Source organism: Vombatus ursinus, unplaced genomic scaffold (genome assembly GCF_900497805.2).
Source record: "Vombatus ursinus unplaced genomic scaffold, bare-nosed wombat genome assembly UNPS02008996.1, whole genome shotgun sequence".
NCBI classification, from domain to species: domain Eukaryota; kingdom Metazoa; phylum Chordata; class Mammalia; order Diprotodontia; family Vombatidae; genus Vombatus; species Vombatus ursinus.
This window is the reverse complement of record NW_020948774.1, coordinates 12736347-12751602: the sequence shown is the minus strand read 5'-3', so window position 1 is coordinate 12751602 and position 15256 is coordinate 12736347. Positions and strand designations below refer to the sequence as shown.

The following is a 15256-nucleotide window of genomic DNA, read 5'->3' as shown; positions in this document are numbered from 1 at the left end:
CCTTGGCTCCCCTCAATATGTGTTCTGTTCTCTATTAGAATGTAAGCTCCTTAATGGCAGGAATTGTTTCACTTCTTGTATTTATATCGTCAGAGCTTAGTGCAGTGTTTAGAACATAGCATTTAATAAATAATTTTTATTCATTTGTCAAATGAAATGATATTTGTAAAGGGCTTAGTAACAGTGCCTGGCACATAATAGATATTGTATGAATGCACATGTCCTTCCCATGCCTTCTGTTATTTCAACTAGATTATAAACTTCTCGATGTAGAGACTGTTTCTTTTTAGTTTCTATACCCATAGCTTCTACTGTAGGTAAAATACTGCCTGTAGGAGTTATAAAAGGAATCTGACAGTCACTGCCTTCCACAAGCTACAATTCTTATTTCCCTAATCAGGGAGATTATAGTACCATACGTGAAACAATTAACAAGTATTACAAAATAGTTTATAATTGAATTCTGTAAGAGTTCAGAAAATGGAGTGATTAGTGATAGGTTTGTGCATATTTATCAATTGTGTTACTATAATCAGTCAACAATGAGCATTTATTAAGTGACTATTGATATGCCAGGCACTGTGCTAAGCACTGAGAATACAAAAAGAGGCAAAAGACAGTCCCTGCTTTCAAGGAGCTTACAATTGAATGAGGGAGACAATATGAAAACATATATACTAAGCAAGCTATAAATAGGAAATAATTATCTGGGAAGGCACTAAAATTAAGAAAGGTTGGAGAAGAGGAAGGCTTCTTGTAGAAGGTGGGATTTTAGCTGAGACTTAAAGGATGCCAGGGAGGTCAGTAGTTGGAGTGGAGGAGTAAAAGTGTTCCAGGGAAAGAGCAAGAGTAAATGCCTGTAGGTGAGAAATTGAGTTACTTGTTTGTGGAACAGGCAGGAGGCCAGTGTCACTGGATCAGAGATCATGTGGCAAGGAGTAAGATGTAAGAAGACTGGAAAAGTAGGAGGGGGCTAGATTATGAAGAGTTTTGAATACCAAGCAGGGCATTTTGTATTTGTTCTTGAAGGCAATAGAAAACTGCTGGAGTTGAGAGAGAGAGAGAGAGAGAGAGAGAGAGAGAGAGAGTGTGTGTGTGTGTGTGAGAGAGAGAGAGAGAGAGAGACAGAGAGAGAGAGAGAGGAATGAACCTGTGCTTTAGGAAAATCACTTTAGTGGCTGACTGGAGGATGGACTGGAATAGGGAGAGACTTGAGGCAGGCAGACCCACCAGCAGACTATTGCAATAGTCCAGGCATGAAGTGAAGGCCTGCAGTAGTGTGGTGGCAGTATAATAGATAAAGTATAAGTGTTGGCAGTATAAAAGGTAAAATCAACAAGCCTTAGAAAAAGATTGGAAATGGAGGGTGAGGATTATGAGGAATCCAGGATGATAGCTAGGTTGTGAACCTGAGGGATGGGAGGATGGTGCTGCCTTTTACAGTAATAGGGAAGGTAGGAAAGGGGAAGTTTTAAGGGGAAAGATGAATTCTCTTTTGAACATATTGAGTTTAAAGTGTCTACTGGACATCTAGTTTGATATATCTGAAAGGCAGTTGAAGATGTGAGATTGGAAGACAACAGAGAGACTGTACATAGATTTGAGAATCAACAGCATAGAGATGGTAATGAAATCCATGGGAGCTAATGGGATAACCACATGTAGTGTGGAGAGAGAAGAGGGCTCAAGACAGAATGCTGAGGAACACATAACATATGCTGAGGGCATAATCTGGAGGATGATCCAGCAAAGAAGACAGGAGTGATCGGGTAAGTAAGAGGAGAACTAGGAGAGAAAACCTAGAGAGATAAGACTATCAAGGAGGAAAGAGTGATCAACAATGTCAAAGGCTACAGAAAGTTCAAGGAGAAGAAAGATTAAGAAAAATTCATTAGAATTGGCAATTAAGAGATCCTTTAAAACACTGGAAAGAGCAGTTTCAGTAGAAAGATAAAGTCAGAAGTTGGATTATATGGAGTTAAGAAGAGGGTTGAGGTGCCTTTTTGTTAGATGGCCTTTTAGAGGAGTTTAGCCACAAAGGGCAGAAGAGATATAGGATGATAATGGGAATGAAAGGATCAAGAGAGGGGTTTTGTTTTTTTTTTGTTTTTTTTTTTTTTTCGTAGGATGGGAAGACATAAGCATGTTTGTAGGCAGTAGGAAGTGAGCCAGTAGATAGGGAGCAGTATGAGGGGAGAGTAAATCAGAATATTATATTTGTTGGGGCAAGGGGAAAAACCCTTAGAGGTCATTACTTCCCTCATGTAGAAAATCCTTCTATAACAATCCAGATAGTTACGTAGTTTCTGCTTGTACATTTTCAGTGTCAAGGAGTTCATTTATCTGTGAAACAGCAGTTTCCATTGTTGGACCCACTCTATTATAATTTTTCATGTTGACATGAAATCTGCCTGTGCATTATGGTATCAATTGATTTAGAATCAGAAGACTTCAGCTGAAATCTGAGCTCTGCTCTTTAACTTCTCTGATCTTCAGTTTCCTCACTTGAAAAATGGAGATAATAACTTTAATGCAGTTAAAAAATGCTGTTTGTATTCATTATCATAGATAGAAAAAGAACTGAATAAGCATGGTGGATATCATTGGGTTATCTATTATCATTACATATATACAGCCTACAACATAGCCAAATAAATATTTTTGGAATGCCTGGAGGTTGAATCATAGAACCTTAGTGGTGGAAGGGAGCATCTGCTAAGTCTAATTCTAACCCCTCTAAATGGAGGCAGTTAGAGCACTGGAAGTTAACCACTGCCTGCCTTAGTTTCCTTAATTTTCTTAATGTGGATAATAATAGTATCTACTTCCCAGAGTTGTTGTGTAGAACAAATGAGATAATATTTTTAAAGGGCTTTACAGAACTTTACAGAAGTGCTGTATAAAATGCTAACTATTAATCTTACTAATAATTTCCTCCTGCAGATGAAAGAATTGAAGCCCATAGAGTTTAAGAGCTCTATCCAAAGTGGCACAGCTAGCTGGTAATTGTCCATTGTTCTTTCCACTATTTTTATTCATTCTGGCAATGTAATCCATTTTATAAAACACACACTTTTAATATCATAAAACTTCAGGAGCTATCAAAATTGATAGTGGTAGGAAAAGCACTGAATTCAAACTGTCTGAGCCCAGCTTCTACAAGAAGCTTTTCCCAGCCCTCCTTAATCTTTTAGTGCCTTCCCTCTGTGATAATTTATAATTTATCCTATTTTTGTAGATAGGTGTGTGTGTGTGTGTGTGTGTGTGTGTCTGTGTGTGTGTGTGTGTGTGTAATGTATGTATGTATCTAGGTTGTTTCTCCCACAGAACTGAGCTTCTTCATAGCAGGGGCTGTTTTTTGCCTTTCTTTGTAACCCTGGCAGTTAGCACAGTGCTTGGCATATAATAAGTTCTTAATAAATGTTTGTTGACCATTGATTGACTTTTCTCACAATATTGTTGTGAGGATAAAAAGTAAGATAATGAATTACTTACAAATGATAAAGCTCTCTATATTAGCTACAATATTAGCTGTATCTGTTTTTTCTTACCTATTCTACCTTGATTACTTGTTGGAACAACATAGAACTAGTCTTCCTCTTCCATATGGACAGCCCTTCTCCAGATTAAACCTACTTAACTCCTTCAACTCTTACATTACTATTTCTAGTACCACATTATCATTTCTGTCACTCAGAGTAGTTCCTTAATCCACCAGTTTCCCTCATTTTCCTGAGGACACTGGCAGAGAATCTTACCCAAACAACACATACTTCTTGGCATTTTGGAGGAGATTCTCACTGGACACCCTGGAAAAATTGCTTAATGGAGATGATCCTCAAGTTTCCACTGTATTTATCAGTGCACATCATATTTTGGCTTTCTCCCCATTTAGAACCTTCAAAATTCCATCCTCACCCTCCCAATATTTACAAATTCACTTTTGTACTACTTGGATATATTCTTGAATACCTGAGCAGAAAATATCTAAGATTAGGCCAGTTAGCTGTGGAGACCAGAAGACAATAAATAGTTCAGCCTAAGTTATATTGTGGGAAGAGAGTTATAGTTCTGTGTGTGTGCAAAAAAAAAAATGGCAATCAAACTCTGATGTGATATTATTGATGGGAACCATCACTAGACTAAAAGAATGCAATTCATTAAGAAAATTAGATGTTTTAAATTAACTTCAACACATGACTGTTAGAAAACATAATTATAAAGACTAGTCTGTAAATTTGACAGCATCTGAACCCAGACGTTTGTCAGTGTACAAATATGGTGTGGATTTCACCATCAGTGATTTCTACGTATTTATTGGCTTTTATCAGTAAATTGCTGTTTAAATGTGATTTTATTGTTAAATGACACTCACACCATTTGTTGGGGGGAGAGACTCGGAGACAGACAAAAGCAGGTAGTCTATCAACATTTATTAAACGCTTGCTATGTGTCAGGCACGGTGCTAAGTGCCGGAGATACAAAAAGGGGCAAAAGACAGCTCGTGCCATCAAGGAGCTCACGATCAAATGGAGACAACAAGTAAATATGTCCACGCAAAGCTATATTTACAGGTAAATAGAAATAATTAAGTGAAGGCATTATACTTAAGAAGTGTTGGAAATGAGAGACAGAGACAGAGACAGACGCCGGGAAGGGGACGCGGAACTTGAGAGTGTGTCTCTGTGTTCCTGTGTGAAACAGACAAGAAAAAAAAAAATGGGGTCTAAAACTGGATTCGCTTCCTCTTTCCCCCGTCAGCTAAAACGGAAATCATAGAGATGCCTAAGCCTCCCAAGGTTCCTAGAGAAAGTCTCCGGAAGTGCTCTCTAGGGGTCGGCTGCTTGTGATCCACTCCCGGGTGCGGCCATAGGTGTTTTGCGGCCTCTTTCTGCTTTTAGGTTCTCTTTTGGGAACGGTTTCCCGGTCAGTCACCTTCCCTTCTCCAGCTCTCCCCTCTACCGCCTTCACACAATTCCGGCTGGGCCTGGAGTTCACGGTGAGTCGGGTGCGGGGTCTGGGCAGGGGAACGGGCTTTGTAGCCAGACAGAGGCCAGTCCTGGGCGGGTTGCGGAGAAGCCCATCTCTCCATCGCCAGCCTTGGAGGCTGCAGAAGTGTCCTCTCCTCGGAGAGAGGGCCTCTGGGAAAGCCCATCCTGAAGTGCGGGGGCTTCGGAGGACGCACCCGCCTCTCTTTGGGCAGAAAAGGCCCATCTTTGGCGCAGGAATCGGCCCCACTTTTCCCTGTTGGCGCCTTTGAACATTGAGAAACATTTATTTAGGGCATCAGCTTTTAAAACGTTTGTGATCATGATTTCGATCCCAATAACAAAGTAGCCAGGTGGGTAAACTGAAGCTGAGAGCTATAATTTAAGTGACTTGGAAAAGGTGCTAGTAACTGGCTCAGATTTTCTGAATGGGGTTCTTCTGTACCTGAGGGGTTCAGCTGCCCCTCTCTGGGGAATATTGATCCTCACTGGTACTGAGTAGAGATCAGTGTTATGCTAATGAACTGCATTTTTGTCATTACTTGTTTTCCCCACAGGTCAAACCTCATATCCGAAATTTTTTACAATATTTTTAACTTTACAAACAGTTGGCGTGCTATGCTGATATATCTTTCTGGCGATTTTTTAAAATAGCATTAAGGACAGTATCAACAAAATCAATTGAACATACTTTATACCTTTTTATATTTGAGTAAAACTGAAAATATCGGTAACAGGTTATCAGTTCTTTTAATTTTTTTTTGTTCTTTCAATAAATAAACCATTGTTATGTGACTTCTATTTGCCAGGCACTGTGCTAAGAGCTGGGGATATATTTAGCTATATTTTATATACATTTTCTTTTTATGTAGATGTAGTCAACTCTACAATGAGGAATTGACACATTTAGGAAAAACCCAATTCCCAAAGTCAAAGCATATGAATTACAAATTGTAGATAATCAACCAAAATAGTATTCAACTTCAGTAATAAAAAAAAAATCAAATTAAAACAATTTTCAGGTACTATTCTCACAGCCATAGGCAAATATTGTTTGTCAGAATTATACTCTCTGGTTTTGCAGAGCACTTTACATACATTATCTCATTTTATTGTCACATCACCCAGTAAGATAGTTACTACATGTGTTGTTATTCCCATTTTAGAGATGGGGAAACTAGTGTCACATTTGACTTCATCTTTCTTGATTCCAAGTTAAGCACTTTTCCTTCTGGTACCTCTTATAGCAGCATTATTTGTTATGTGTATGTATACACACACACATGTGTATGTGTACATATATACACACACATATACAGATACACACATGCACATAGAAACACAACCCAAATGTGCAACAATTAGGGAATGGTGAAATAAATTATGCTGTATCAATGGAAGAGAGGCAGGGGACTCTAGTGGATAGAGAGCTGACCTCAGAGCCAGAAGATATGAATCTTAACTCTTGACATATACTAGCTGTGTGACCTTGAGCAAGTCACTTAATATCTCATTGCTCTTGATAGAACAAGTTTCCTCATCTAGAAATTTCCTGTAACAATGGTAATTAAACCAAACATAAGAAATATGTTAAGATCTATGTAAAATAATGCAAAGTAAAGAAAGAAGAACCAAAAATATAGAACAAGTACCAGCTGGAGGCCCTGCCTTCATTGGTAGTTCCTTATAAAAATGAAATCACAGGTTTCCACCCCCCCACCCCCCCCTGAAATGGATCAAAACTAACAAGAAATGTGACATTATTAAGAGGTGAGCCACCCCTAATTTAATAGGTAATCATGGATGTTTGGGCATTGTTTTTCTCTTAGTGTAGTAGGACAACTATGTCCAGCAAGAATCTGCAGATATTTAAATTGTTTACTTCCCTGAATCATTATGCTGTTCTCCAGTGTCATGGTTATTTTAAAAAATCAAGAATATAGACACACACAAATAGATAGATAGATAGATAGATAGATAGATACAAACACATATATAGATACATCCACACATACATTAAAAATTTTCCAATTTTTTAACATTTTTATTTAAAGTTCTAAGTTCCAAATTCTATCCCTCTCTCCCCTCTCCCAGACAGTAAGCAATCAGATTTAGGTTGTACATATGCAATTATGTAAAACATTTCATTATTAGTCATTTTGTATGAAAAGACTCGAATAAAAGGGAAAAAATGAAAGAAAATGAAAAATAGCATGCTTCAGTTTGTGTTCGATCAATATCAGTTGTTTCTCTGGAGGTTAATAGTGTGCTTCATCATTAGTCCTTTAGGATTGTCTTGGATCATTGTATTGCTGAGAGTAGCTAAGTCATTTACAATTCTTCATCGAACAATATTGTTGTTATTGTGTACAATGTTCTGCTTCTGTTCACTTCTCTGTGCATCAGTTTGTGTAAGTCTTTCCAGGTTTTCCTGCTTGTCATTTCTTATAACACAATAATATTCCATTACAAATCATATACCACAGCTTGTTTAGCCATTTCCCAGTTGATGGGCATCCCTTTGATTTCCAACTTTTAGCCACTACAAAAAGAGCTGCTATAAATATTTTTGTACAAATAGATTCTTTTCCCTTTTTTTGGATGTCTTTGGGATATAAACCTAGCAGTGGTATTGCTGGATCAAAGGGCACAGTTTTATAGCACTTTGGGCATAGTTTCAAATTGCTCTCCAGAATGGTTGGATAAGTTCACAACTCCACCAACAATGCATTAATGTTCCAATTTTCCCTCATCTCCTCCAACATTTATCATTTTCCTTTTTTTGTCATATTAGCCAATCTGATAGGTGTGATGTGGTACCTCAGAGCTGTTTTGATTTGCATTTTTCTAATCAATAGTGATTTGGAACATTTTTTCATATGACTGTAGATAACTTTAATTTCTTCATCTGAAAATTGCCTGTTCTTATCCTTTGACCATTTAACAATTGGGGAATGACTTGTATTCTTATAAATTTAACTCTATTCTCTCTGTATTTTAGAAATGAGGCCTTAATCAGAGACAGTAGTTGTAAAATTGTTTCCCAGCTTTCTGCTTCCCTTCTAATCTTGGTTGCATTGGCTTTATTTGTGCAAGAACTTTCCAATTTAATGTAATCAGAATTTTCCATTTTGCATTTCATAATGTTCTCTATCTCTTGTTTGTCATAAATTCTTCCATTTTCCATAAATCTGACAGGTAAACTATTCCTTGCTCTCCTAGTTTGCTTATAGTATCAGCCTTTGCATCTAAATTGTGTACCCATTTTGACTTTATCTTGTTATACCATGTAAGATGTTAGTCTATGCTTAGTTTCTGCCAGTTTTCCCAGCAGGTTTTGTTAAATGATGAGTTCTTACCCAGAAGCTGGGGTCTTTGGGTTTATCAAACAGTAGGTTACCATAGTCATTGATTGATCTTGTGTACCTAATCTATTCCACTGATCCACCGCTCTGTTTCTTAGCCAGTACCAAGTAGTTTTGATGATTGCTGCTTTATAATACAATTTAAGATCTAGTATGGCTAGACCACCTTCCTTTGCATTTCTTTTCATTAATTCCCTTGATATTCTGAACTTTTTGTTCTTCCAGATGAATTTTGTTATTATTTTTTCTAGCTCTATAAAATAATTTTTTGATAGTTTGGCATGGCACTGAATAAAGAGATTAATTTGGGTAGAATTGTCATTTTTATCATATAGACTCAGCCTACCCATGAGCAATTAATATTTTCCCAGTTATTTATATCTCATTTTTTTTGTGTGAAAAGTGTTTTATTGTTCTGTTCTTGTAGCTCTTGAGTTTGTCTTTGCAGGTAGACTTCCAAGTACTTTATATGGTCTGTAGTTTTTTTAAATGGAATTTCTCTTTCTGTCTCTTGCAGCTAGACTTTGTTGGTAATATAAAGGATATATATTTTAGAAAAATGTTCCGTTCATAAATGTGAAATCTATCAGTTTTAGGGAATTTTACTGTTTTTAAAAGCAATAACCAAAGATTAATTCAATTTAGTCAATATGAGAAATTTAAAATATTGCATCTTGGTCTTTACTTTCTGTTTATTCGTAGTCTGGAAAAGAAAGATGATTTATATTTTTTCCACTTCTAAATATTTTCTCAATTTATAATTAGCTCAAAGTAGGTAATATTTCTGTAATTGTAGAAAATGTAATGCTTTTAAAAGCTGGGATGTATGTGACTTTCATAGTTACATAATTATTTAAGTTTATAATCTATTTTGGTGTGTATGTACACCTATATGCATATATATCTATCCACATATATAAATTTAAGGACCTATTACCTCAGACTGCTGTTTCAAACACATAAAACAATTTTATTGTAGTGTGCTAATTGTAGTGGTCCATTGTAGAAAGGAGTAAGAGGGAATGATGTAGATGATCAATCAGCAAATGAGATTGATAGGGAGGAGGAGGAGGACCAGGAAAAAGTAGTGTCACCAGAAACCCAGAGGGCAAGTTTTTGTACTTGTGTCATAGACCCCTTTGGCAGCCTAGTGAAGCCTATAAACCCCTTCTCAGAATAATGGCTTTTTAAAAATATGGGTAATTGAAATACATCCTCAATTTTAATCAGAAGTTATTGAAAATGAAGATGTAATTTTTTCCCCCTCCTATCCAAGTTCATGGACATTATTGGATTTTTAACCCAACGATGTGGAATGCAGTAGCTAGGGTGAGAAGGATGAGAACTGAGAAAAGACCAGTTAAGAAATCCTTTGTAACTTTGCAGAGAACAGTGTCAGTTGAATGATGAGGTTGGAAGCCAGACTGTAAGGGATTGTGGAGTCAATGAGAAAAGAAGAAATGGAAGTTGTCAGTCAGTAAACATTAAATGCCTGCTATTTGCCAGGCACTGTACTAAGTGTTGGGGATCCAAAAAAGAGGCAAAAGGCAGTCTATGACCTCAAGGAGCTCGAAATTGAATAGGGGATACAACAATCAAACAAACATGTATGAATAAGCTATATACAGGAAAAATAGGAAGTAATTATAAGAAAGAAAGAACCAGAATTAAGAGGAATTTGCAAAGGTGTCCTGTAGAAGATGGAATTTTAGTTGGAACTTGAAGGAAGCAAGGGGAGCCAGTATGTGAACGTGAGGAGAGAGAGAATTCCTGTCATGGGGGACAGCCAGAGATAATGTCCAGAGCTGCAAGATGGAGTGTCTTATTTAAGGCACAGCAAGTGTCATTGGATCAAAGTGGGGAATAAGGTGCAAGAAAACTGGAAAGGTGATGTGTGTTGTTGTTCAGTCATTTTTCAGTCATGTCTGACTCTGTGATCCCATTTGGGTTTTTCTTGGCAGATGCTAGAGTGGTTTGTCATTTTCTTCATTTTACAGATGGAGAACTGAGGCAAATAGGGTTAAATGACTTGCCCAGGGTCACATAGCTAATGAGGTCAGATTTGAACTCATGAAGATGAGTCTTACTGATTCCAAGCCTAGTGCTCTATCCACTGTGCCCCTGTACAGCTTTTTCTGAGAGTTTGTTTGAGAGAGAAGATATTTAAGATGATAGCTCAGGAAAATGGTATGGTCTAATGAAGGTTTTGTACGGTATGTTTGAATGCCATAAGAAGGAACCAAGAGGATGATTGAGGTTGCAATCTGTTGGAGAAGACTGGAAGGGATGGAATCAAGGGCACATAATGAGGAATTGGCTTGGGCAAGGAGAAGGGCCACTGGAAGAAGTAGCAAAGAGGAGGGTGGGGGGAAGAGAACAAGAATCTGTATGGCACTATGCTAAGTGTTTTGATCCTCACAGCAGCCCTTCAAGACATGTGCTGTTATTATCCCCATTTTGTAGTTGAGGAAACTGGGGGGAAAAAAAAAACAACAGAAATTAAGTGACTTGTCTAGGGTCAACTAGGAAGTGTCTGAGATCACATTTGAACTCAGGTGTTCCTTACTCCAGACCCAGCCCTCTATCAACTGTGCTACCAGGTACCTCTGTCGAGAAACGTGAGGAGAGGTTTGAAATAACTTCTTTGGGGATTGAGACAGGGAATGAGTTATGGGGGAGGAATAAAAGGATTTCTTTGCTGTAGTGAGAGCCCAGTTAAAGTTGGATAGTATGAATTCATAATGTACCCAATTAAAACAGTTGTGTGACTTATAGTTCCATTCAGCAGTACATTAGAAGACCAGAGGAGGCCAGATGGCAAGGGTAACTCAGGGCTGAGATTTTGAAAGGGGTGAGCAATGATAGGGACAGAGTGGTTTAAGAGTAGAATACAGGATAGAGATGAATTGGTGTGCATTTAGGTTTCAGATTGGAAAAGGAGAGTAAAGTCAAAGCCTAAGAAAGTGCTGTGGAGTGATGGAATTGCAGATCATGATGAGAGTAAAGAATAGGCTTAGGAAGATGAGAAATAGGTTTAGAAAGGTGAGATGGAATAATAGGAGACTATGGTAAAATAGAAGAATATTTTTTGTTAGGAGTAGTTTTTGTTTAGGGAACTGGAGCACTTACAGATGATGGTGAAGGGTGGAGTGAATTAGTAGGTCATGAGATATTTGTGAAGGGCATAAACTTGAGCAAGGGACCTTCCACCTTAGGCAGAGAATTTAGAAAGGGCTTCTTGGTCAGTTAAAATATTAAGCAGAAGCATAGTTTTGAATGATTGGAGTATATAGAAGGGTCAGAGGAAGTGGTGGCATAACTGGAGCAGGTTTGTATTTGGCTAGTAACGGAACACAATGTGTAGCTAGTTTAGGGTTAAATGTAGCCCGGATTTGAGATTTTTGACCTCGATCCAATATGGAATAGAGCACATTGTAAGTTTTTGAAATTGGGCTGTAAAATGATGAAAATGGCATTTTAAGAAGATTAACGTATTGGAGGGGGAAAGCTTAGGTAGTAAATCAGGTGGCTGGTGATGAGGGCCTGTACTGATGACAGGATTTGGAAATTAATTATGGTTTCAAATGGTTTGTCCAAGTGCTTAACAATAGCATCATCAGAGTTCTTTATTTAGACTGAGAAATGACATATTTTGTAGTGGGTATTATGGAGGAACTAGTTTTTCAGAAGTTAAATATTGATCCTTATTCTATTGTGACTGTTGAAAATATTAGCAAGAAATTAGCTGAAGATAATGTATCTGCTATATTTATAAGACTTTTCAAAAGTTTTAATACATAATATTTCAAATACTATTAAATTACTGGTTGTCCTTATTCCATCATGATCTTTGAATTTTAGCTTGTTTTAACTTCAATTGCATAATCTTGGCATTTTGCTTATAAAAGTGTATGTTAAGAAAATTTAATACTAATGTGAAAATTTGTTTTTTAATTAAAAAATAATAAAACAACTTATATCATTGTTATTACTCCAGCCTTCTTGCCCCTACTTCAGATCTACCCTTCTGCAAAAATTTTCCCTCTTCCCCAATTTTATTTAAGCCCACATCACCCCAGTTTTTCCTTTGTGGTACCTGTGGTAATCACTGCCTCCTACTCAACTTTACTCTTCCTGCACATTACTTAGCACCCCTACTTTGCACTACTCCCAATAAAATCAGTGCTCAGTGTCATCTCCTCTGCACAGAGTAGTAAGTGTATTCCTGGGGTTGTTAACCTGATTTTTTCAAGTGCCAAATGCTGAAAAGAAACAGACCCACAGTCCACAAAGAAATTGAATTTCTTAACTGTTGATCACTTTACACAGCTTTCATTTATTCATTCCACTACAGATCATTTAAAATAGAAAAATGTATTTATGTAAAATATATAAAATACATTTATGTTGTGTAAATATAATTTATTATGTTTGTAGGCATTTAAATACCTCTGTAAGAGTATCTGAAGAGGAATCAGTTTCTTCTCTAAAGAAGCATACAATTTGGTAGAGGAGCTATATGTACAAATGACTTAAAAAAAAAACAGTTCGTGATTAGTACCATAAAATGAAGATTTTATCTGTAGAAATTGAAATGTATGCTGTAGAAATTCAAGGCAAAAATCTTCTAAGGTAATCAGGGTCATCATGGAGGAGGTAAAATCTGAGCTAGGCCTTGAAGGATTAGTGGAATTCTGAATAATGGAGATTTGGAAAGAGGACACTTTTAGAAGAGAAAATGGCATCCAAGGGGCAAAGGCGAGGCAGTACAAGTTATGTTTGAGCACCAGCAAATCTACTTTGATTTGGAATGAATGGTATTTCAAAGAGCATTTGCTGAGGAGAAGTTAGGAAAACAAAGAAATTACAAGAAGCCACGACATCTCATGTTAAATATGTATGTTAAATATTGCAGTCCCAAATGCTGTAGAGAAGTCAAAAGGGAAGTAGTTGATTTTAGAGATTAGAAGATTATTGGTAACTTTAAAAAGAAAGCAGTTACTGTAGTATGTGGGAAGCAGAAACCAGATTGCAAGGATTTAAGGAATGAGTGGGTAGTGAAGTAGTTTGTCTAGTTTGTTCTCTTGAGAAATTTGGTGGTAAAAGAAGGCTGAGAGAGATGACAACAGTTTGAAAGGTATGAAGGTCAAGGAAAGGTTTCTGAATTTAAGATGAGACCTGAGCTTCTTTGGAATAATACTCAGAGTAAAAATAGTAATAATAAATGCTTTTTAACTATGAAATGCTATATAAATATAATTTATTATTATGTTTGTAGGCAAAGTCAGTAGAGAGAAAGATTAAAAACATGAGTGAGAAAAGGTACAGTGGATTGCTTAAGGCTTCAGAGGGTTCAACTTAATTCAGCATTTATTAAACACCTAAGGCGTTGTGCTGGAAGCTGGGGATGCAAAGACAAAATCCAAATAGTTTCTTCTTTCACATTCTATTGGCAAAGGACAGATGTGTTTTAAGTTTTGATTTCTACTCTCTCAAATTTATTAGAGGTCCATTAAACTATAAACCAGCCAAGCAAAGCACCTACTCTGGATCTAACTCATCTAAGGACAGAAATGTTAAATATATCTAAATTATAATTCCCTAGTTTAAGAAGTCAACTGAATTTGCTGATTGAAATATAAGTTGCAAACTTATCCGTAAACTTTATACACTCAATTTAAACAAGCAAAACGCTACTACATAAATACTAAAATCATTGTAATATCAATCAGTGTCTTTAACCATATTATAGATTGTTATCTACGGCATCTTCAAAACTAAAAGTTTGTTCTACCATCTGGCTCTCAGTTCTAATAAGTGCTAATTGTGGCTTCCCAAACATTTTTTCATCATATGTCTCTGTTAAAGGCCTAAAATATATAGAGAACAAAGGCAAATTTATGAGAATATAAGTCATTGAACAGGCAGTTTTCAGAAGAAATCAAAACTGTCTATAGACATATGAAAAGATACTGTAAATCACCATTGATTAGAGAAATGCAAATTAAAACAACTCAGAGGTACACTTCATCCCTATCAGATTGGCTAATATGTCAGAAAAGGAAAATGATAAATGTTGGAGGGGAGGTGGGAAAATTGGGACTCTAATGCACCATTGGTAGAGTTGTGAACTGATCCCATCATTCTGGAGAGCGATTTCGAACTATACCCAAAGGACAATCAAATTGTGTATACCTTTTGATCTGAGCCCTCCTGGCTCAGAGTGGATGTAAATAGTAAGTGTTTCTCTTTTGGCCAGCAACCCTGAGGGTCTTCCCTTCCCAGTTTGATTTTTTTTTTTTTTTTAATTAAATGGGCCATCCCTTGACTCAATTCTTAAAGAGGCCTATTTATGAAATGGGCTTTGCCTCACTCAGAGTGAGAACCTAAAAAGACCTTCTTTTAATTCTTTTTTTTTTTTTGCAAGGCAGTTGGGGTTAAGTGACTTGCCCAGGGTCACACAGCTAGTACGTGTCAAGTGTTTGAACTCAGGTCCTCCTGACTTCAGGGCTGGTGCTCTATCCACTGTGCCACCTAGGTGCCCCAAGACCTTCTTTTAAAAGGACCAAGGTCTCCCATTGCATCATGAGCCATCTCCAGTCATCCTGATGGATATCTGGCCACTGGACTCAGGTGGCTCTAGAGGAGAAAGTGAGGCTGGTGACTTTGCACAGCCCTCCCTCCCTGAAATCAAAGTCATTTGCAAGTCATGTCATCATCTCACTGATGTCATTGTCCTCTTTGAGAAGGAAGGACAAACCACACACAACCACAGCCATAACCGTTTGATCCAGCTACTAGGTCTGTGTCCTAAAGAGAAAAAAAAAATGGAAAAGGACCTGCTTGTTCAAAAATATTTGTAACAGCTCTTTTTGTGGTGGCAAAGAATTGGAAATTGAGGGG

The 15256-nt window shown here is 37.1% G+C and overlaps 1 protein-coding gene across 2 annotated transcripts in view; it reads left to right on the top strand.

The window, feature by feature from the left end:
- Positions 1–4830: 4830 nt before the first annotated feature.
- Positions 4831–15256, top strand: part of ZKSCAN8 (zinc finger with KRAB and SCAN domains 8) — a 54257-nt gene continuing 43831 nt past the window's right edge. For both annotated transcript variants that reach the window (XM_027850267.1, XM_027850266.1), the window contains exon 1: positions 4831–4999. The gene's annotated coding sequence lies outside the window, so the exon portion shown is untranslated. The remainder of the gene's footprint in view (positions 5000–15256) is intronic.